Genomic DNA, 23,749 nt, shown 5'->3' with positions numbered 1-23,749 from the left:
AGGGTGCGTTTCTGGATGAGGTATCGAATATATTGCTTCCCCCTACTTATACCTCCCGAGGAGATCACGAATGTAAAAATCAGAGGGATTGGAGCGCGCACGGAGGCTTTTCGGCAGTCGTTCTTCCCGCGAACCATACGCGACTGGAACAGGAAAGGGAGGTAATGACAGTGTCACGTAAAGTGCCCTCCGCCACACACCGTTGGGTGGCTTGCGGAGAATAAATGTAGATGTAGATGTAAGTCCAAGGTGATTGAACTACGTCCTCTACTGCAACAAATCTTTTAGAATTAGTGTCCTTGGATGCTACCGGACCCTATCGACAAGAGAAGGGAGGTGTCAAACATGTTATTGTGTTGTATGATGTTTTCGAAAATATGAAACTTAATGCAGTGTGGTTTGTGACCGCAAGTTCTGTTATTCAGAGTAATGCAGAAGATTATCTCCCGAGCGTGCGAAAGCTGCAGATATTGTTGAAGGACAATGCATCGTACTTTGTAAAAATGGCTCTGAGCACTATGGGACTCAACTGCTGTGGTCATCAGTCCCCTAGAACTTAGAACTACTTAAACCTAACTAACCTAAGGACATCACAGACATCCATGCCCGAGGCAGGATTCGAACCTGCGACCGTAGCAGTCCAACGGTTCCGGACTGCGCGCCTAGAACCGCGAGACCACTGCGGCCGGCTCGTACTTTGTAGGCAATGGGTGGAAGGAATTTACTAAAACGAGCAAGATAAAACATTCGTTAGTATCCAGATTTCACCCCGAGGTAAGCCCAATATAAAGGATATTCAGAAAATGTAGCAGGTCTCTGCGTACCTATACACCCCAGAAACACACGAAATGCATTGAGTTTGTCTCACCATTTCAACAAATCATTAACAACTTACCAACCACTACAACCAGTTTCACATATGCTGAACTGATGTTTAAAAGGAGAGAAGTCGCAAGTGGGAAAAACCATTGCCTAAGATACAAGATGTTACTCGAAGAGAAAGTACGCCAGGCTTTGATTTATCTGGAGGAAAAGTTGAACAGAGGTAAAAGTAGTACGACAAAGGATTAGGGTGCACAGCACAATTTCAAGCAGGACAAGAGGTATTACTACAGATGCTCAATCGTAATTGGCAGCTGTTTTATACTGGGCCATTAATGAAGTCCCACATCCAGGTGCATGCAGATTAGTCTGCCCTAATAGCGGTAAGTACAAGGGACTTTATCCTCACAAGGGTCTAAGAGGATTTGTACGCTAAAAGAATTGGACAAAGGTCAAACCTCACATAAAGTACTGTAGATGAACAAATGAAATATTTCGATATAATATGGATATAACAATTGTTCACTCAGTTTTAAGATAAAATTTTCGTTTTATTTGTTTGCATGTTTTTAAATGGAACCAAGGTAAGTTATAGTGGTTAAGGTTCCGTTTAATGTCAAAAGGCTATTGAAGCCTGAAAATCAAACACGATCCCAGTCTCTCCGATTCATTCTACAATACGTACATTTCTAAATACAGTGTGATTATGCACTTAAGATGTAAACACATGGCCGGCCGTTGTGACCGGGCGGTTCTAGGCGCTTCAGACCGGAACCGCGCTGCTGCTACAGTCGCAGGCTCGAATCCTGCCTCGGGCATGAATGTGTGTGATGTCCTTAGGTTAGTTAGGTTTAAGTAGGTCTAAGTCTAGGAGACAGTTGGATAACTTCACACTTATGAAACCGTATTTTGTCTGTACTTTGTGAACTGTTCATATCTTTCCACAACCATTGTGATACTATTAGAGCTTTGAATGATGTGTTTGGTATGGGATCATGATTTTTAAAGTACGTTTGAGGTAGATGACAATATTGAAATGAGCAGAGAATTTTTTAGGTTTTGAAATTATTGGAGGAAGTTACGACGATTTTGAGAGTTGACTGAGGTGTTATGATGTTATTATTACAATGACTATGTGTATTATGCTGTTGAGGAATGTTTATTATGATATGTATTTATTATGATGAAATATTGAAGAAGTGTTGACGAATATGTATATGTGTAATAAGGTAAGGAATGATAAGTAGTGGTTAGGGACTCTGATTTGTGGAAAAGGATGTTGGAAACCAAGAATTGTACTTTAAGAGTTATGAAATGTGTGTAAATGCGTGAATGTATCACAATGCCGGCGAAAATTTTTTGGACGCTGTTATATTCATAAGATTTTGTATCTACACATTTGCAACGCAAATTCTCGACCTCTGAAATTTTTTATATGAGACTGTCACTGTGGCGGAAACTGCCATCGTAAATATTTCAGCAAGAAAGGTAAGTGACCTTGGCATAATGCGTTTTGGGCGCCCAGCTGAGAGGTAGACATCTGACAAAAGAAAGCCATTAGGTAAAAAAAAAAGGGGAGGCCATTATCCTCGCTATTGACATTCCTTTGCAGAAAGAATCGCAAATACGACACGCTCGAACTTGAAAACATATGATTACACTGTGGAGCTCTTAATTTATGATATTTACTAAAATGCCTAATGAAACGATGAGAAACATTTCACAGCTATTGTCTTGCGATTGACAGAAATGCCATATGGCTTGCTTTATGTATATATTTGCTCATTTCGTTTAATATCTAGTTTCTAGCGGCACTGCAGCATTGGTTAAAATAAAATTTTATAGATGTACTAATATAAATATTTTCTGTCTACAGATCGAGTAAATATTAATTTTTTCAAAAAAATGAGGGAGCACAAAAAAGACATTTACCTTCACAGGAACTGCATTCATAATTTTCTTTTCAAGTACTTGGTAATTTCTTTTGTAGAATAAATTGTGATGCATCACTCTAGTGTTAAGATGTGACATAGGTATTAGACATGGCCATTTTTGGTGTACTATTTTTTCTGTTTGAGCTATGTCATGTTTAGATATATGTTTTTTTTATTTGCTGCTGCTGTTTGCCAGGCATAGTGCTACTGAATTTTAATTTGTGTTACTCTGCTAAGCCAGTTTACTACTGATTTATTTTTCTTGTTTGCTGCTCATTGCCTTATAAATTTCACGTTGCATTACGCTGTTAAGCCAGTTTACTACGCATTTACGTTTCTTGTTTGCTGCACAGTGCCCTATATTAGTTGTAATTTATGCTCCTTGCTTTGCCTTTTGTATTTTTTTCATTGCTGTTTGTATTAATTGTTTTATGTGCTGCTGCATTGCCTCGTCCCTTGGTATATATATCTGCATTCAGTAGATTTAAGTTAGCTTAAGAGGGGGTAGACTATATAAGAAACTAACTATGATGAATTGGAAGAAATGCATTGAGAAGATATAAGAAAACGGTTTGTCCAAAAAAAGAAAAGTGGTGTACAGTGGAGAAAAACTATTTTGAAAGAGGATGTGAACAGAATACAGAAAGCCGGCTTAGATAGTACTTTTGGGAATAATGATGAACAAAGGGAGATCTCCATGCAAAATACTGCAGTAAAACAAACCCTGTCCTTTCCTTTTGTGTCATCCCTCTATATGTCTGTGTATCCTTGTGTATTTGTGTTTTTCCTGTCTTTATGTGTTTAGCTGATGAGAGCTATGTTGTAGAATTTTTCTAATACTATGTTATTTACTTTGTAAAGATGTTGAGACATTATTTATTCTGTTTTGTTGCTCATATGTGAAGGTGATGTTTCGAAAGTTATTCTGATCTTTTATGTATGTACTTATGTCATTATTTTTGAAACACTGATGTATATGTTTATTTCTATTCTTTTGTAAAGCCTGTGTTACTACAAATGTTATCTGTATTATTATGTTTTTAATGATGTATTTTGTACCGTTGTTATTGTATTCTTATGTTATAAAATTGTAATTGATACCAGTTCATCATATTATTAACTTGTAAGATACATTTCACTGCACACGTTTCTGGTGGTCATAGTATATGGACAATATGTGAGAAGTAGGGACTGTTAGTGTTTGCACGTGTGTTAATAATTCAGCAAGGGACTGGATAACAGCATTGCTGGTTCTAAGGACATTTCAAACAAATTTTTTGTGAATGGACAAGTGGTGGTTTATGGACTTCCTATATTGTCCGCAAGACTCTTCGATAGTGATTGTGCACCTGCACATTTGCAACAGATGGCTGCTGGCCGTCTCTACAAGGACTACAGTGGGTCTGCGTCTTTGCTGACTCACCAGTACCATTATTTCTACAAGGACTACAGTGGGTCTACACCTTTGATGATTCATCAGTACCATTATTTCTACAAGGACTGTAGTGGATCTGCACCTTTGGTGGCCCACCTATACCATACTCTCTACCAAGACTATTGTGGGTCTGCTCTGTGATGACCTACCAATACACTTCAAAACTTCGATTAACTCTGCTGTGGGTTTGCTCTGTTGTGGCCCATTACTTGTCTGCATGTCAAGAGTCAGCACTGTCTTTCCATTGGAAGGACAACACTACTTCTTCAAGACTGCATGGAAATCCACTACTTCCATGTGCGTTTTATTTTACTGCTCAGGCTTTGAGAAAAACACTGTAAGTTCACTGTGATGAATGATCAGGACTGTCTTTATGGACTGTGAGAAAGTTTAGCTTTTGACCAACATTGTATCAATAAGTGTGTGCATTTGATATCTTTGTTATTGTAATTATGAAAAATTTTATCAAATCATTATTGGCCACTGCCCAAAACAATTTGTAAAATTTTTTGTGGGGAGCATGGGGGCTATGTAAGTAGGCTGTTTATGTTTTCTTGTTGGCAACGTTACGTAGCGCTCTGTGTGAGAATCACTGGCTGTGCTGCGTGCAGTCTGTGTCTAGTTTGGATTGTTGTCTGCCATTTTAGTGTTGGGCAGCGGCAGCTGGATGTGAACAGCGCGTAGCGTTGCGCAGTTGGAGGTGAGCCGCCAGCAGTGGTGAATGTGGGGAGAGAGATGGCGGAGTTTTGTAGTTTGTCATGAACTGCTATATATATTATGACTTTTGATGATATTAAGGTAAATACATTGTTTGTTCTCTATCAAAATCTTTCATTTGCTAACTATCCCTATCAGTAGTTAGTGCCTTCAGCAGTTTGAATCTCTTATTTAGCTGGCAGTAGTGGCGCTCGCTTTATTGCAGTAGCTCGAGTAACCAAGATTTTTGTGAGGTAAGTGATTTCTGAAAGGTATAGTTTAATGTTAGTCAGGGCCATTCTTTTGCAGGGATTTTTGAAAGTCAGATCGTGTTGCGCTAAAAAATATTGTGTGTCAGGTTAAGCACAGTCTTGTATAAATTGTTCAAAGGGGACGTTTCACTTTGAATGGTCGAAGAAAATGTTAAGTATAGTGTATTTAAAATATCATAAGATGTAGTCATATGCGTCCTAAGAGCGAAAGTAAAATCTTAAAGGACATTCGGTGGTACTGAAATGTTGTTTTCTGCACAATTTATAAATGTTATAGGGAATCAACATGTGAATATATATAAATTGCATCATGTATGTACCCGAAGTGTCAGCAACATGTAAATATAGGCTTATGTATGATGTTGAGCTGTAATGCTTATTTTGTATATGTTATGTAAAATCACACATGTATTGACAAAAAAAGACGACAAGAGGAATTATAATGAGTAAAGGTGCAGGTGCTTACAATGAGCCGAACATTTTCGGTTCGTTTGTAATGATGAGGGACGCTAGACTTTGCTATAAGGGACCGTATAAGGTGAAAACGTTTATCGACTTTCCTGAAATTTTGTGAGATCTCGACGTGATGCTGAATGTACGGGCTGGCCTTGGACGCTGAAATGTGTGACGCACGACGTGGTTCCAGAACCAGTAAACTATCGATCAGGCACTCGCCTACACACGTTACCCTACGGAGCGGATCAATGGACAGGATGACGACATGAAATTCGTCATTACCCAAAATTTGTGAAAATATACCGTCTAGCCGTGTTGCTCCACAGGACTTACGAGATGCGCGCGCAAGCAACAAACACTGCTCAGCATGTGAGAACGTACCCCTGCAAGATGCGTGAAGCGGTTACCCCGCAGTAGTGGAGTCGCTGACTCCGACTCTGAACATGTCCTTTGTCGTGGCGTGGGCTTGGAAAACTAAACTTCCAGAATATGTAAATAAAACTGTAAAACAAACGGGGGTATATATTAAAATAGAGCTATTTTAAACACCGGTCAGGCCAAAGATATAAGTTACAACTGAAAGTTAATTTTAATATGTTATGATTGTATGTAGGAAGGACAACGCTACTGTGTACTGTTGTCCAGCAACCGTTTATTTTTATCCATTAATTCGCCTAAGCAGTTTACGCAAAGATTAAAATGCGGTATGCCCACAGCAATCAATTCTATGGAGATAAGGAGAAAAAAATTGAAGAACATCAGTTTTCGTATGTCTTGTAGAAACTCCTATCGAATCTTTACTCAAGTTTGTAATGTCTGTCTTTTCACTTCTGTGATAGAGAGAAGATTTTAATTTGTGTTTAGCTCACTAATAATGTGAAATATATTAATTCTTGTAGTGAGAAGCCAATGTCACTTATTAGTTCTTTATTTCACCTGATCTATCTATCTGTATCACCGATGCCTGTAGTACTTCGAAGAAGCAAGAAATTTAAGAGAACAAGCTGGAAACCGTAACATTGTCTTCAAAGAAGAACAGGAGGCAAATAACTTCAAGGCTAGAAGAAATATCATCTAATAATCTAACATTATATGTATACGAAAAATCGATTTTTTATGTACACCAAAAATTCAAAAACCTATCTGGAGTATGCGTCCCTGTGTGTACATTAGCTGAGACACACCCTTCCGAGCGAAATGACTATAATTGCACCTCTTGTATGGCACCAGCAAATTTCCATAGTAACTATTATTCTCACAATTATTAATTAATCAGTAGACCAGTAAGGACAATAACGTTGTTGGCGTTAGGAGCGTTAAGAGAAACTATTTCTAGTGTCACTATCCGAGGAGCAATCCGCTGTTTCTGAAGCAATTCAGGACCACTACGGTCAACGTAATTCAATTCTGTTTTAACTTACTCCACATACCTATAAATCCGCCACATGAAGTTGCGCACCCTCTCTCGGCTCAATATTTGCTGCAACGCGAAGTTTTATGCTTGGCGAACCTATAAAGCGAATGACATTGCCCGATGTGACACCATACAATGCGTTAATCAGAGCACAGAAAGATTCGAACTTCTGCGTAAATCATTAGCAGCATGGGGCAGCAGAGGATCCGAACAACGACAGCGGCTTTTGTTTTGAATGCTAACATCAACGCGATTGTTATCAGATATTTATCACACAGTCAAATGACATCTTTATGTCATCATAATCATTTGGTTTATATAAATGCGCTCCTCAGACCACTTCCACATCCCTCCCCCACCACCAAAAGAAATATCTCTACCCATTACCCTCACATTTCAGAGAGTAAGCTGCCACTTTAATATCGCATCGCTAGACAGTAAAAGACGATGAATACAGAAAAAAGGAAGTTGATGAGGAAAAACTAATACGCAGGTATTTGTCAAAGTCAGATTGACACTACACAAAAGTCTATAAAAATTACGTTGCCCAGAAAGAATGGTTCGAATGAATCTACACTGCGGAAAAGGATTAAAAATTAACTTATTTGAAACCCGGTCATTTTTCCCCCATTGGAATGCAGAAGCGCGACATTTGGCTCAAAGGTACCTACAACGTTTCTTTGCAATGGTACAAAAACGTAGCGTCCTACGACGCCACCTTCGGGCTCAAAGGAGTAAGGTTTGTTATTGATGTCACATTTGCACCAAAGTTCATCACAATTCTGCCCAAAGCCATCATAGACGTTTCATTTGATAGGAATGTCGTCACAACCTTCCCCTCTTATCCATACCTCACCTCTTCTCTTGACACCTCTCAGATTCAGAGCAAAACCGCGACGTCCATCGTTGAAAGCATATGCTTTCCTTATGGGTGATTGAGGAAAACATTTCAGACACACCGCCGCTCAGAATAGACACGAAAGGCCTCAGGGGGTGACATTAACGGCGTCAGTAAACCACCCCTTCCTTTGGGGCATTCATTTACACAAATTTTGTGGTCAAAACGATAGAGTGCAGCGTGATATGAAACGGGACGACGTTCTTAGCAAATTTTGACACTTTTGACACTCTCTGGTCAATTCAGCCCTTCTCTAAGGACGTTGTAGGGCTACGACGTCGCCGAATGTGATCTCCCTTTGGACTGCATTGCGACTGAAATTTTTGCCCTGGTATACAGAGTGGACCACTAAGGACTGTTCAAAACCATTCGAAGAAATTAGAACGAGATTCGAAGCAGCGAAGGATACTTATGTTCTTCCAGCCTGCCTGTTCCACAACCTTTTGTTTCGCTCCCTCCTGTTTCACACCCTCCAGTCGTGTGGCTATGTGGTGATGTGACATTGGCACATCCATAAATAAAGTGGCAAAGGATTCCTCTAAGACCCCCCCAGTTTTTCAACACATTCAGTGCGATCTCAAAATCACGCTGTTTGCGTAATTACATTGCCCGGGTAGTGATAGAAAAGATCGGTGAAAGAGATCTCAGGGACGCTGAAATAAAAGTTTGATAAAGTAAAAGCCGATTGAATACTAGTAGTGTTCGGCTGTGGCCATCAAACAATTCGTCGGCAACTCTGCTTCGCTGCAGCCTGAAAAAGTTCTAAAAAGTAACAAAAAATTGAAATTGGTGTTAATGGAATAGGAAAATAGGTTCTTAATTCAAACACGGCTTTTGTAATTAAATTGGCGTAATTATTTAGCCAAAAGTTACAGATACGGGAGTGACACATTTTGTGAAACAGCCATCGAAAACAAACGAGAGAGAGAGAGCTCACAGCTGCTTCTTCTATATAATCCAAAAACAAATTACGGCGACTGCCTTCAACTTGCTTTACAGTTTCGATACATAAACATTTCTCTGGAACATTCTCTATCGTAACAGCAAAAAAATACATTTCTAACATTAAATCGTGACCTTTTCCATTTAGTTTACAGATTTATTTACACAGGGAATACTTATTCTTAATGTATTTTAGCCTTAATGTAGCGACTGGGGTATAATCTATTAACTATCAAATAGCAACATTTAAAGATCATGTTCAGTGGGTTTGGCGTCCCACAGTGTTCTTAGAGAAGGGTTGAAACAGCGGGAGGATGTAAGCAGTGGCAAAGGTTGCCAGGAACGTGCTGAGTTGCACATTTCACTTCAAATTGTTTTCAACCGCGAAATACATGTAAATTAATGGCCATAGGGAAGGGGTGGTTTCATTGATGCCCTTTATGCCACCTCCTGAGATCTTTTCGTGTCGACTCCAAGCGGCTGTAAGCCCGAAATGCTTTCGTCAGTCACCCACAAGAAAACAGCGTAATTTCAACGCTGGGCGTCGTGATTCTGACCATCGCAGAGGCGTCAAGAGGAGAGGCGAGGTGCTGGGAAGGACGGTTGTGATGCGTCCACGTTGGCGTTGGGCAGAATTGTGAAATTTGGTCGCAATGTGACACCATTAATCCACCTTACACTTCACATGAACTTCTGTCAAAATGGCAGCATTAATCCACCTTGCACCTCACTTGAACTTCTGAGCTCTGGTCTTTTTTTCGCGTGTATCGGTACTACGCTGCTTGAAACATTGTCCACCCTGAGGGTGATGTACAGGGCCTTACTCCTTTGCCCCATTAGAGGGGAAGGCTGTAAGCATCTTTGAGCCCAACCTTAATCTTCTACGTCTCAGCGGGGGAAAATTACGGTGTTTCAAAAAAGTGACTCCTTAATTATTTTGCCCAGTGTATATTTGGAGTATAGGAAAAGTCCCATATTGTGGAGAAAATGCGTGCACTATGTCGAGCAACACCCTCTCTTATAATTCCAGGAAGGTCAGCGTGTTACGTTAGGTTATTCTAATTAGCAGCTGTCAAACAAAGTGGAAGCCGTAATACAAGTGCCAATACAGACTCCTCGACGTCTGAGAACTCATTATCAGCATATGAGTGAGTTCTAACGGGGCAGAAAACCCAACCCATAGGAATGGATTTGATATACCATGTCACTGCTTGAAGAGTGCAGATTTGGTGGCACCACATTATAAAAGAGGGAGAGCTCGTATTTCTGCTGCAATTTTCACAGACGTGATATTTTTGTATTCGATTTTCGATTATTCATCAACTTTTGTCTATAAGTTTATTGAGACAGAACTCTTCATATACAGTAGCGAAATTGCAGTGCAGTCAGAGATGCATTTTGAAACTACTTGTTTGAATCTGAGCTACAGTTTTAATATTTGATTACTAAAGTCATCCATTGCACAACTCATGTTAGGATCCGTAATAGCTGTTCTTCGTGCTCTCTCTTCTCTGGTCTTGGTCCATGCTTTACAAATTACATAATGATGCAAAAATGTCAGTTTCTAGGCTATTTTGTACCCAGAGCTCTATGCTCAGCATAAGTTGATGAATGATAAATTATAAACTGAGAAATCAGTCTCCTTATCATCTTACTCTCCAGTTTCAAGCACAGACGAACCGAACATCGGAGGTGCGAAGAGATGTTGAGATACTGAAAAACCGAAGTTTACTTTGCAAATTCAATGCAACATCTCAAATGTGGACGATTGATAACTCTACGTTTCCTGGGGGAAAAATTAGCAGGTAGTTTCCATGCAATGGAAGGGCATTTCCAACCACTTTTTTTTACCAATATGAAGAAGGTAATAGAAACAGATAAGAAAAACATGCCTCAATAGCAAAAACAAAGTTTGTAGGAAGCATTCCACTATGAATATTATCATAAAATAAACATTTTATCTTAAGCAGAATGCAAGACAAGTGAGTGTAAAATATAGATTCTGAATCAAATGATGTACATAATTAACAAACACTGCCATAGTGCACTCAGTCCTTCGCAAGAATTTAAATGAACAAAATACACGAAAACACAGTATAAAATAACATGAGAACATAGGCATTATGTAAGAATAGGTCAAAGCGAAAAATAAATACTCAAAATCACCATAGAAAAAATATAAAACTCAAGATAAAATGACATAAAACACATAAAATTACAAAATGATGAAAAACACCAAAAATAAAATAAAACATAAGCATGACGTAATACCAAGTTTAACAGAATAGTAAAGTATTCTTTTACTCATGTTCTGGTAGTGATGTACGTTAAATTCTTTGCCTTTCAATCACGCCATGGCATTAACTCGCTTAATTAAAATAACCCAATAGTTCTAAGCATGAAATTACTTCATGTTACTACACTCCTGGAAATTGAAATAAGAACACCGTGAATTCATTGTCCCAGGAAGGGGAAACTTTATTGACACATTCCTGGGGTCAGATACATCACATGATCACACTGACAGAACCACAGGCACATAGACACAGGCAACAGAGCATGCACAATGTCGGCACTAGTACAGTGTATATCCACCTTTCGCAGCAATGCAGGCTGCTATTCTCCCATGGAGACGATCGTAGAGATGCTGGATGTAGTCCTGTGGAACGGCTTGCCATGCCATTTCCACCTGGCGCCTCAGTTGGACCAGCGTTCGTGCTGGACGTGCAGACCGCGTGAGACGACGCTTCATCCAGTCCCAAACATGCTCAATGGGGGACAGATCCGGAGATCTTGCTGGCCAGGGTAGTTGACTTACACCTTCTAGAGCACGTTGGGTGGCACGGGATACATGCGGACGTGCATTGTCCTGTTGGAACAGCAAGTTCCCTTGCCGGTCTAGGAATGGTAGAACGATGGGTTCGATGACGATTTGGATGTACCGTGCACTATTCAGTGTCCCCTCGACGATCACCAGTGGTGTACGGCCACTGTAGAAGATCGCTCCCCACACCATGATGCCGGGTGTTGGCCCTGTGTGCTTCGGTCGTATGCAGTCCTGATTGTGGCGCTCACCTGCACGGCGCCAAACACGCATACGACCATCATTGGCACCAAGGCAGAAGCGACTCTCATCGCTCAAGACGACACGTCTCCATTCGTCCCTCCATTCACGCCTGTCGCGACACCACTGGAGGCGGGCTGCACGATGTTGGGGCGTGAGCGGAAGACGGCCTAACGGTGTGCGGGACCGTAGCCCAGCTTCATGGAGACGGTTGTGAATGGTCCTCGCCGATACCCCAGGAGCAACAGTGTCCCTAATTTGCTGGGAAGTGGCGGTGCGGTCCCCTACGGCACTGCGTAGGATCCTACGGTCTTGGCGTGCATCCGTGCGTCGCTGCGGTCCGGTCCCAGGTCGACGGGCACGTGCACCTTCCGCCGACCACTGGCGACAAAATCGATGTACTGTGGAGACCTCACGCCCCACGTGTTGAGCAATTCGGCGGTACGTCCACCCGGCCTCCCGCATGCCCACTATACGCCCTCGCTCAAAGTCCGTCAACTGCACATACGGTTCACGTCCACGCTGTCGCGGCGTGCTACCAGTGTTAAAGACTGCGATGGAGCTCCGTATGCCACGGCAAACTGGCTGACACTGACGGCGGCGGTGCACAAATGCTGCGCAGCTAGCGCCATTCGACGGCCAACACCGCGGTTCCTGGTGTGTCCGCTGTGCCGCGCGTGTGATCATTGCTTGTACAGCCCTCTCGCAGTGTCCGGAGCAAGTATGGTGGGTCTGACACACCGGTGTCAATGTGTTCTTTTTTCCATTTCCAGGAGTGTAGTTGATAAAATCAAAGCCAGATGGACAGCCTTTTAACAATGCTCTTGAGAAAAGAATGCCCTTGCTCAGACGCCACAAAGGAAGGGCTTCCGCGTCTGGCTGCCTCTTGTTTCGTTTGAATAGCGACTGACGCAATGACTTGAGGTTTGGAATTCACGTGGCCCAAGTTGAACTCAGACATTATGACTCTTTGCGCCCCACTTTTTTCACCACAGTCGCAGTAGAACGTGACCTATGTGTTAATCGAAAATTTTCCATGACGCTAAATACAGAAGAACATGTGACTCGGTTAATCCATGTAGCTTGATTGACGATAGCTTGCGATTCTCGTAAACTTTGGGGCTTTTAATCACACAAATGATTTTTATGCTCTTGGAAACATGGTTGTGATCCTACAATTCTACACAGCCTTACTGTTCGACCAATAGATTTGTTATTGTTCTTGTGAAAGTTTAGTCATGTTTACTTGCCCATATAGACTACAAGTTCATACTGTTTCACTATATAACGAGTAGCTCTTCATTGCTCTGTTGTACATTATATGCACTCCAACTGTCTACTTTGTTTCATACAGCTACATTCCCACTTGTGATCACTCTCCTGAAGTCACTTCTGTTTGCGGAAAGTGTATAACATTAGTCGTCGGGAAACAGCTCGCCGCATTCTGTCATTGTGATTTGGGGACTTAACTGTTTCGCTATCTAGAATAACTCACAAACGATCACTATTTTACTTTCCTTTGTATTTCCGTAGTTGAAACGTGCGCCACTCACACAGGACATTAGAGTCATTGAAACAGCTTTATACTTTCAAAAAACACTGCTCATCCATTTTGGTACTGTCAAGAGTACCAGTCCAGTTAGTGTTAACTACCAACAAAAAATAATAAACAGGGCTATTCGACCTGAACCCTAAAACGGGAAAATCGTATGGAAAACATACTAGAACATTAGGTTCAGTTGCTTTTGTTGTGCCTACTTTGGACACACAGAAATCATTAAGTTAATAACTATTGCAAACATTCATTCACTGATGTCCTAGATGATAATCTTCTGGGATAACTTCTCAATTACCGAAAAAGTACTCAATGCACAAAAGCAACTAATTAAAAATATGTATGGGTATGAATGTCTCGTTTGCATCTGATTAAACAAATGAGAATATTAACTACAGCCTTTTCACTGATGAATTTTCTTGTCAACAATCCATTGGAGTTTGCGAGTAATAGAGATGTTTCCCAACTATAATACCAAAGCGAAAAATCGTAACTTTGGCTCAGAAAGGAGTAAAATACACAGCTATAAAGCTTCCCAGGGAAATGATAGACAGCATATGTGTCTTCAAATCTAAAATAAATTTGTCTCTACATCTTCATCCACAGTCACACTCTGAAAACTAGTGCATGGTAGGGTGTCAGAGGGTACTTAACAGTTATTTGGTTTTTCAGAGTTCCATGCCTCAATCGGAAAAATGGAATACTTATACGATCAGTTTGTTGTCTGTGTGTCTGTCTGCTCGACTGTTAAGAGTCTTTTCCTCAGGAATGGGTAAAGGTGTCAAGTGGAAATCTGTGCCATATAATAACGTCTACGACCTGGTGACGATGTAAAAAATTTACTAAGTCAATTAAATGAAAGGATGCGGCCACTTCTTTGATACTCGCAAACTCACTCATCAAAACCTGCATGGTACTTCCTATTGACCTATAATCATGAAATTAGACAAGAAGCAAATTTCCTCAATACAAGTGAAGGAAAAAATCCGAAAATTGATAATTTGTAGTTATATCACATAAAACATGTTTTCTGCTGTTACAAATTTGTATTGTAATCGTAATCCGTCAAAAGACTCAGGAACTACTGTTGGGATTTTGATCTGGCTTTCAGTAGTAGGCCGAGCGATTAACACGGAAATGGCTCTGAGCACTATGGGACTTAACATCGATGGTCATCAGTTCCCTAGAACTTAGAACTACTTCAACCTAACTAACCTAAGGACATCACACAACACCCAGTCATCACGAGGCAGAGAAAATCCCTGACCCCGCCGGGAATCGAACCCGGGATAACACGGAAAGTTTGTGTGTATAATTTATAAATATTTCGTGTGCTGAGTCGCTGAGCTACGATAAAGGAAAGTCTCGTGCCGCAGTGCAACGAAACATTTGTCATCAAGTGGTGATAGGTGTAACGTCGCCCGACAACCGCGCTACGCCAGTGCAATCATCGCAGGTCCTTTACATGCTGCTCACTTTACCTACAAACCTTTCCTGAAAGACTATGTCTACGACATACAGGGTGTTACAAAAAGGTACGGCCAGACTTTCAGGAAACATTCCTCACACACAAATAAAGAAAAGATGTTATGTAGACATGTGTCCGGAAACGCTTAATTTCCATGTTAGAGCACATTTTAGTTTCGTCAGTATGTACTGTACTTCCTCGATTTGCCGCCAGTTGACCCAATTGAAGGAAGGTAATGTTGACTTCGGTGCTTGTGTTGACATGCGACTCATTGCTCTACAGTACTAGCATCAAGCACATAAGTACGTAGCATCAACAGGTTAGTGTTCATCACGAACATGGTTTTGCAGTCAGTGCAATGCTTACAAATGCGGAGTTGGCAGATGCCCATTTGATGTATGGATTAGCACGGGACAATAGCCATGGCGCGGTACGTTTGTATCGAGACATATTTCCAGAACGAAGGTGTCCCGACAGGAAGACGTTCGAAGCAATTGATCGGCGTCTTAGGGAGCACGGAACATTCCAGCCTATGACTCGCGGCTGGGGAAGACCTAGAACGACGAGGACACCTGCAATGGACAAGGCAATTCTTCGTGCAGTTGAAGATAACCCTAATGTCAGCGTCAGAGAAGTTGCTGCTGTACAAGGTAACGTTGACCACGTCACTGTATGGAGAGTGCTACGGGAGAACCAGTTGTTTCCGTACCATGTACAGCGTATGCAGGCACCATCAGCAGCTGATTGGCCTCCACGGGTTCACTTCTGCGAATGGTTCATCCAACAATGTGTCAATCCTCATTTCAGTACAAATGTTCTCTTTACGGATGAGGCTTCATTCCAATGTGATCAAATTGTAAATTTTCACAATCAAAATGTGTGGGCTGACGAGAATCCGCACGCAATTGTGCAATCACGTCATCAACACAGATTTTCTGTGAACGTTTGGGCAGTCATTGTTGGTGATGTCTCGATTGGGCCCCATGTTCTTCCACCTGCGCTCAATGGAGCACGTTATCATGATTTCATACGGGATACTCTACCTCTGCTGCTGGAACATGTGCCTTTACAAGTACGACACAACATGTGGTTCATGCGCGATGGAGCTCCTGCACATTTCAGTCGAAGTATTCGTACGCTTCTCAACAACAGATTCGGTGACCGATGGATTGGTAGAGGCGGACCAATTCCATGGCCTCCACGCTTTCCTGACCTCAACCCTCTTAATTTTCATTTATGGGCGCATTTGAAAGCTCTTGTTTACGCAACCTCGGTCCCAAATGTAGAGACTCTTCGTGCTCGTATTGTGGACGGCTGTGATACAATACGCTATTCTCCAGGGCTGCATCAGCGCATCAGGGATTCCATGCGACGGAGGGTGGATGCATGTATCCTCGGTAACGGAGGATATTTTGAACATTTCCTGTAACAAAGTGTTTGAAGTCACGTTGGTACGTTCTGTTGCTGTGTGTTTCCATTCCATGATGAATGTGATTTGAAGAGAAGTAATAAAATGAGCTCTAACATGGAAAGTAAGCGTTTCCGGACACATGTCCACATATTATATTTTCTTTCTTTGTGTGTGAGGAATGCTTCCTGAAAGTTTGGCCGTACCTTTTTTTAACACCCTGTATACAGCATCTGTTCCATTGTTTGGGGTGAAGTTCCTATTTCCTATAAAATATCCGTTGAACTATTCCACAGAACAACTCGAGATTTTCGTAACAATATTAGCCCTATGGTCGGCTGTACCGTTTCCTTCTCAAGAGACGTCTGTGAGGTCTTACTAGCAATCGCGACACAGACGAGAGCAGACGATCCCACTGCCCCAGCCGAAGAACTGAACTGGTACTTCACATTATCTACAATCACAACTAATCCGCAAACGAAACAGACTCACTGAATACTTCATGGGGATAGATAACTGTAGGGACGAAAAATTCTGTGTAAAGCATTTTAATTGCTATACCGTCAAAAGCCATGGTGAAACTCATTATTGGCTCACTACTGCCCGCTATAACAGATATCATCAACCACACTTCAACCTAAGGCCAGGAAACAGGGAATAGTCAAGCCACTACCTAAAAAGGACATTGCCACAGCACCCTCCGATTAACGACCTGCTTGCATTTTTCCTGCACTGTCCAAGGCCTGAGAGCAGCGATTCCCAACCAATGGGCCGCGGTATACTGGAGGGCGGCGGACAGCATGACACTGGCCTATAAGCGCTGGCCGGCAAGATAAAATTATCAGGAGCATCAAGTGTTTACCTCGTCAGTCGCCAAAATCAGAGAATACAGAGTGAAATAAGAGTTGAAATGACTTATCGCTATATCACTCACAAGGGAATGGTCCATTCTGTCATTTCGAAATCCTCAAAAGCAGCTGCTAAGACGTACTGCCAGCACTTTTTAAATATTGAAAATTGCCAGTATTGCGTGCCTTCAGGCGCCTGGAAGTGTTCAGCCCTACACAGTGCGCTACGGGGCTAGTGCAAAGCCTTGGCTAGCTCCTCATGGTCTAAACAAACAACATGCCTCAATCTGATCGTAATTTATCGAGTCGGTGGTTTCTCGGCCACAACTGTTCAGAAGAACGACTGGCCTGAAATTCCCCACCTCATATAAAGAACACAGTAAGAAGGAAGGAAGGAAGGGTATTGGCGTTTTGCGTCCTGTCCACAGCTAAAATTACTGGAGACGGAACTCTGTAATGGAGGAGAAGGAACCATCCCGGAATTTGCATGGAGTGGTTTCGTCAAAGTGAGACAATTGATGGGACACATGGTATGCCTGGTATTCATACTGGCTTAGTCAATACAGTTAGGTTCGTTGCTTCCTTGGCTCAGTGGACACATTTGCAGCACATAGATAGAGGCTCTCGCAGCTAAAACTTTGGGCGAGTGTCCCAAAAAATCTCTTGACAATGCAGTGAAAATCGTGGACTTTATTAAAGCAAGGCCTAAAAACTCGATACTGTTTGGTGCTTTGAATGGCGAAATGGGCAAGGAACACACACAGCTACTACTTCATGGCGAAGTTTGGTGGCTGTCGACAGGTACAGTCCTGTCGAGATTTTGCGAACTTCGAAACGAACTCAGGACTTTTATTACGGTACGGATGGAGGTTGTGATGGAAAACGTGCAAGTTCCTACTTACACTGTGTGACCGATGAAAACAAGTTAACAGGATTGGTATATGTGACGGATATTTTCGGCCCCCTCAAATTCCTTAACTTTGCAGGGCAAGGACATTCAAATTTTTTTCATTTTATTTTATTTGTGCAGGGCAAAGTATAAGCAAATATAATGAAACCTCAACGTTGGGCTCCAAAAGTGAAACAAGATTCTTTCGACATATTTCCAATCTTACATGATTTTCTGGGATACAACGAAATGAAAGCTTACAAAACAACATCTACAGCCATAAAATATCGCCACAAATATTTGCCTTCCAGCCTCAGGTAATTTAAAATAATATCCTTTCGTAAATTTTACGCAAATATTTTTAATAGGACTGATTGTAAACTCTAGTATTCTTTAAACAGTAATTTTGTCTAAAACAGTTAATTTATCAGACACTACAATCCTTAAAACTAGTGATAATTTATTATAGTTACTTGGCTCGTACTATGATTATACGTTTTATTCTTCGTTCATATGGCTGAGAAACCTACTAAGTAGGCTTACTTGAGTGGTAGCTAAGCCCTTTCATGTTTTCTTTAGGAACTGCTTCCCTAAAACTGAAGACGAAATCCATTGGATCAGAAATCCCTTTAAAGAAGATTATTTATGAAAAGCTAAAAATGTCATTAACAGAGGAAACTCGTTAATTGAACAGTCATGTGTCGACTCTAAAATCGTTTTCTAAAACAACACCATTCGTCCTGTGCTGGATAAGTGTTCGGCAAGAGTATCCAGCGATTGCCAAAACTGCACTGAGGCACTTGATGGACTTTTCGATAACCAATCTATGTGAACGAGCCTTTTCAACTTCACGGTTCTGCTTTTTTCTTTTAAAAAAAGAAGTATGTACACGAATATGCTGAATAGTAGATCATAATTTGAAGCTAATATCAACCAGTATTAATCTTGATATCGATTCTCACGTTGGGGGCAAACAATATCGAAAATCCTATTGATGATTTTTTTATTTTATTTTATTTTTTACTTTTGACCACTCGATTTGAGTTTTCATTTTTTTCTGTATAAAAAAACATAAATATTTTTCCATCATTCTTGTTCAGAATGTTCTACTATTAAGGCACTCTGATATGTGTGCACATAATGTATGTGTATATATAGGTCTGGGTGTGTGTGTTTTTTTTATTTGTGTATTTAGGTATTGGGCCTCAAAAAGCTTTTTTTTTACAAAATAGATGGTCTGCACAGTCAAAAAGGTTGTGATCTGCTGACTTTAAGTATATAGACGACGACGAACCAAAAAACTCCTTGACTACAAACAACCTACTAGACAAATACCAACTAGGTATCCGTAAGCATCGAAGCACAGAATCTGCCTTAATAAAGGAAGCAGATGACCTCAAGCTTGACCTGGATGGTCAAGAGGCGACTATCATGTGTTTCTTAGACTTCAGCAAAGCCTTTCACACTGTCGACTTCAACATTTTACTTGATAAACTTAGCACCGTAAATGTCTCGCCAAGTGCAATGCAATGGTTTCGATCATACCTGACGTCTCGCCAGCAACGCGTCGCATCGGCCACCATAAAGCCACAATGGAGGGAGGAAGTATGAGGCGTCCCCTAGGGTTCACTGTTAGGTTCTGTACTCTTTTCATTGTATATCTACTTTGTGTCATCAGATGGCATAGAATGCAGCGTTAAAGCTCAACCCGTCAAAACAAAATCGGTAATGGTTAGTCATTCTAGGGTCAATAGCCCGAAATATCGAGAATGCCTACCATGTTAAATCCTAAATGGGACAAATATCAACTTCTCTTCTTCAACAAAGAGTCTAGGAGTAATAATACACGAAAATCTAAACGGAATTGAGCACATAACTGCAATGTGCAAGAGGGTATCAGCATCTCTCCACGCCATACAAAAATATAAAAAAGCTCCCCCTTCTCGACTAGAAAAAGAAACTTGTACAAACTCCATTACATTCAGTTATTGATTACAGCAATGTTATCCTGCAAGGAATTTCTGAGGAAAGCTCGCGACGTCTGGGACTGGTTATGAACATCCGTTTTCGATATATCTGTGACGTTCGACTCTTCGATCATATTTCAGCAACATACGGACAGCTATCCTGGCTGCGTGCAGACTAGCGCAGAGATTTCCATACACTCTGTCTTCTCAGCTGTCTTATCACCGTCCACTGTACCTCAGATCTCTATTCGACCTTAACGTCCTTGTCTGAACAACAAGGCAGAAACACTCATTCTCATCAGAGCCATATTGCTTCTGTCTCACTTCATCACACAGACACTTACTTGAAGTCTGTTTCATAGCAGGAATCCGACTCTGGAATAACCTCTCTTATTGCATTAGAGAACTGAATAACATGTCCAGTTTTAAAAGACAGTTAGTGAATAAAGCAATGAATACTCTTGTCCCTGTATGCACTCGTTACTTCTTTACTTCCTTCTTTCCAACCAATCTTCCTCATTTTCCATCGTTCTAAGCTGGTGTAGTTTCCTTAAATTTCCCTTCCCATAACTCGTTATATCAGAAATATCAATTTTGTACACCTATATAAAGTTTTACATGTGCCACTGTCATTATTATCATTGTCGTCGTTCAAATGCCTCTGAACACTATGGGACTTAACTGCTGTGGTCATCAGTCCCCTATAACTTATAATTACTTAAAACTAACCAACCTAAGGACATCACACACATCCATGCCCGAGGCAGGATGCGAACCTGCGACCGTAGCGCGGTTCTAGACTGTAGCGCCTAGAACCGCTCGGCCACTCCGGCCGGCTGTCGTCATTATTATTGTTATTATTTTTGTCATTATTACCGCACACAGCAGTAGTAGAAGTACTGCCAGTATTACCTTTCTCAGCTGTTAGTACTACACTACTGGCCATTAAAATTGCTACACCAAGAAGAAATGCAGATGACAAACGGGTATTCATTGGACAAATATATTATACTAGAATTGACAGGTGATTACATTTTCACGCAATTTGGGTGCATAGAACCTGAGAAATCAGTACCCAGAACAACCACCTCTGGCCGTAACAACAGTCTTGATACGCCTGGGCATTGAGTCAAATAGAGCTTGGATGGCGTGTACAGGTACAGCTGCCCATGCAGCTTCAACACGATACCACAGTCCATCAAGAGTAGTGACTGGCGTATTGTGACGAGCCAGTTGCTCGGCCACCATTGACCAGACGTTTTCAATTGGTGAGAGATTTGGAGAATGTGTTGGCCAGGGCAGCAGTCGAACATTTTCTCTATCCAGAAAGGCCCATACAGGACAGTGCATTATCCTGCTGAAATGTAGGGTTTCGCAGAGATCGAAAGAAGGGTAGAGCCACGGGTCGTAAAACATCTGAAATGTAACGTCCATTGTTCAAAGTGCCATCAATGCGAACAAGAGGTGACGGAGATGTGTAACCAATTGCACCCCATACCATCACGCTGGGTGATAACCCAGTATGGCAATAATGAATACACGCTTCCAATGTGCGTTCACAGCGATGTCACCAAATACGGATGCGGCCATCATGATGCTGTAAGCAGAACCTGGATTCATCTGAAAAAATGACGTTTTGCCATTCGTGCACCCAGGATCGTTGTTGTGAAACGTCCCCTTAGAAAAATTTATGAATTACTGTGCTGGTAAATCCCTTACATTATATGATTTTCAAACAGCTGAGCAGAACTGAACGTACTCAGACACTTCTCACTTTACTTATTCTGATCATCACTAAATTGACACACAATATTTTTAGTGTAACGCAATCTTGCTTTCAGTAATCCCTACAAAAGAATGGCCCTGACTAACATTAACCTATACGTTTCACAAATGACTTGCCTCACAAAAATCTTCGTTACTCGAACTACTGCAATACAGCGAGCGCCTGTACTGCCAGTTAAATAAAAGATTCTAACTACTGAAGGCACTAATTACTGATTGGCATAATTAGCAAATGAAATATTTTGCTAGAGAACAAACAATGTATTTACCCTAATAGTGTTCAAAAGTCATAATATATATATCAGTTCATGACATCCAGTCTTACAAATTTACTATCTCTGATGGACACACGTCCAGATCATCCGCTCTCAAAACTCTGCGATCTCTCTCCCCACATCCACCACTGCTGGCGGCTCGCCTCCAACTGCGCAACGCTATGCGCTGTTAACAGCCAACTGCCCAACACTACAATGGCAAATTCCAACAATGCCACCCAGCCACAGGCTGCACACAGCACAGCCTGTGATTTTCATACAGAGCGCTAGGTGGCGGTGGCGTTACCAATATAAGAACCTAAACAGCCTACTTACATAGCCCCCATGCTCCCCACAAAAAATTTTACAAATTGTTTTGGGCACTGGCCAATACATATTCGTTAAAAATTTTCCAGAATTACAATAAAAGAAATCAAATGCACACAGTTATTGATACAATGGTGGTCAAAAGCCAAAATTTTCTCACAGTCCATAAAGACAGTCCTGATCGTTCATCACAGTAAAATTGCAGTGTTTTTCTCAAAGTCTGAGCAGTAAAAGAAAATGCACACGGAAGTAGTGGATTTCCATGCAGTCTTGAAGAAGTAGTGTTGTCCATCCAACGGAAAGACAGTGCTGACTCTTGACATGCAGACAGGTAATGGGCCACAACTGAGCAAACCCACAGCAGAGTCAGTCGAAGTTTTGAAGAATACTGGTAGGTAGGTCATCACAGAGCAGACCCACTGTAGTCCTGGTAGAGATTTTGGTATTGGTGGGCCACCAGAGGTGCAGACCCACTGCAGTCCTTGTAGAAATAATGGTACTGCTGAGTCAGCAAAGGTGTAGACCCACTGTAGTCCTTGTAGAAATAATGGTATTGGTGGGTCATCAAAGATGCAGACCCACTGTAGTCCTTGTAGAGATGGCCAGCAGCCATCTGTTGTGTGTGTGCGGGTGCACAATCACCATCGAAGAGTTGTGGATAATATAGCAAGTCTATAACCACCACTTATGCACTCACAAAATTTTTAGAATTGTCTTTAGAACCAACAACGCTGTTAAAGAGTCCCCTGCTGAATTATTAACACATGTGCAAGCACTAACAGTCCCAACTTCTCAGATAATGTGCATACATTATGACCAACAGAAACGTGCCCACTGAAATGAAACTTAATTTGAAGAACTGGTGTCTATACAATTATAAATTTACAACATAAGAATACAATTACAAAGGTACAAAATACATCATTATAGAACATAACAGTACAGATAACATTTGTAGTAACAGAGGCTTTACAAAAGAATAGAAATAAACATATACATCAGTGTTACAGGAATTATGATATAAGTAAATACATAAAAGATCAGAATGGCTTTTGAAACATCAACTTCACACATGAGCATTAAAACAGAACAGAATAAATAATGTCTAAATATCTTTACAAAGAAAATAACATATTATTAGAAAAATTCTGCAACATCACTCGTATCAGCTAAACACATAAAGACAGGAAAAGCACAAATATACAAGAGCACACAAACACATAGCGGAATAACAGAAAAGGAAAGGACAGAGTTTGTTTTACTGCAGTATCTTGCAAACAAAACTTTATTTACTTCCTGGAGATCTCCCTTCGTT

This window comes from Schistocerca serialis, chromosome 2, assembly GCF_023864345.2.
Source record: "Schistocerca serialis cubense isolate TAMUIC-IGC-003099 chromosome 2, iqSchSeri2.2, whole genome shotgun sequence".
NCBI lineage: Eukaryota > Metazoa > Arthropoda > Insecta > Orthoptera > Acrididae > Schistocerca > Schistocerca serialis.
The sequence above is the reverse complement of the archived record's forward strand: the minus strand, read 5'-3'. Positions refer to the sequence as shown.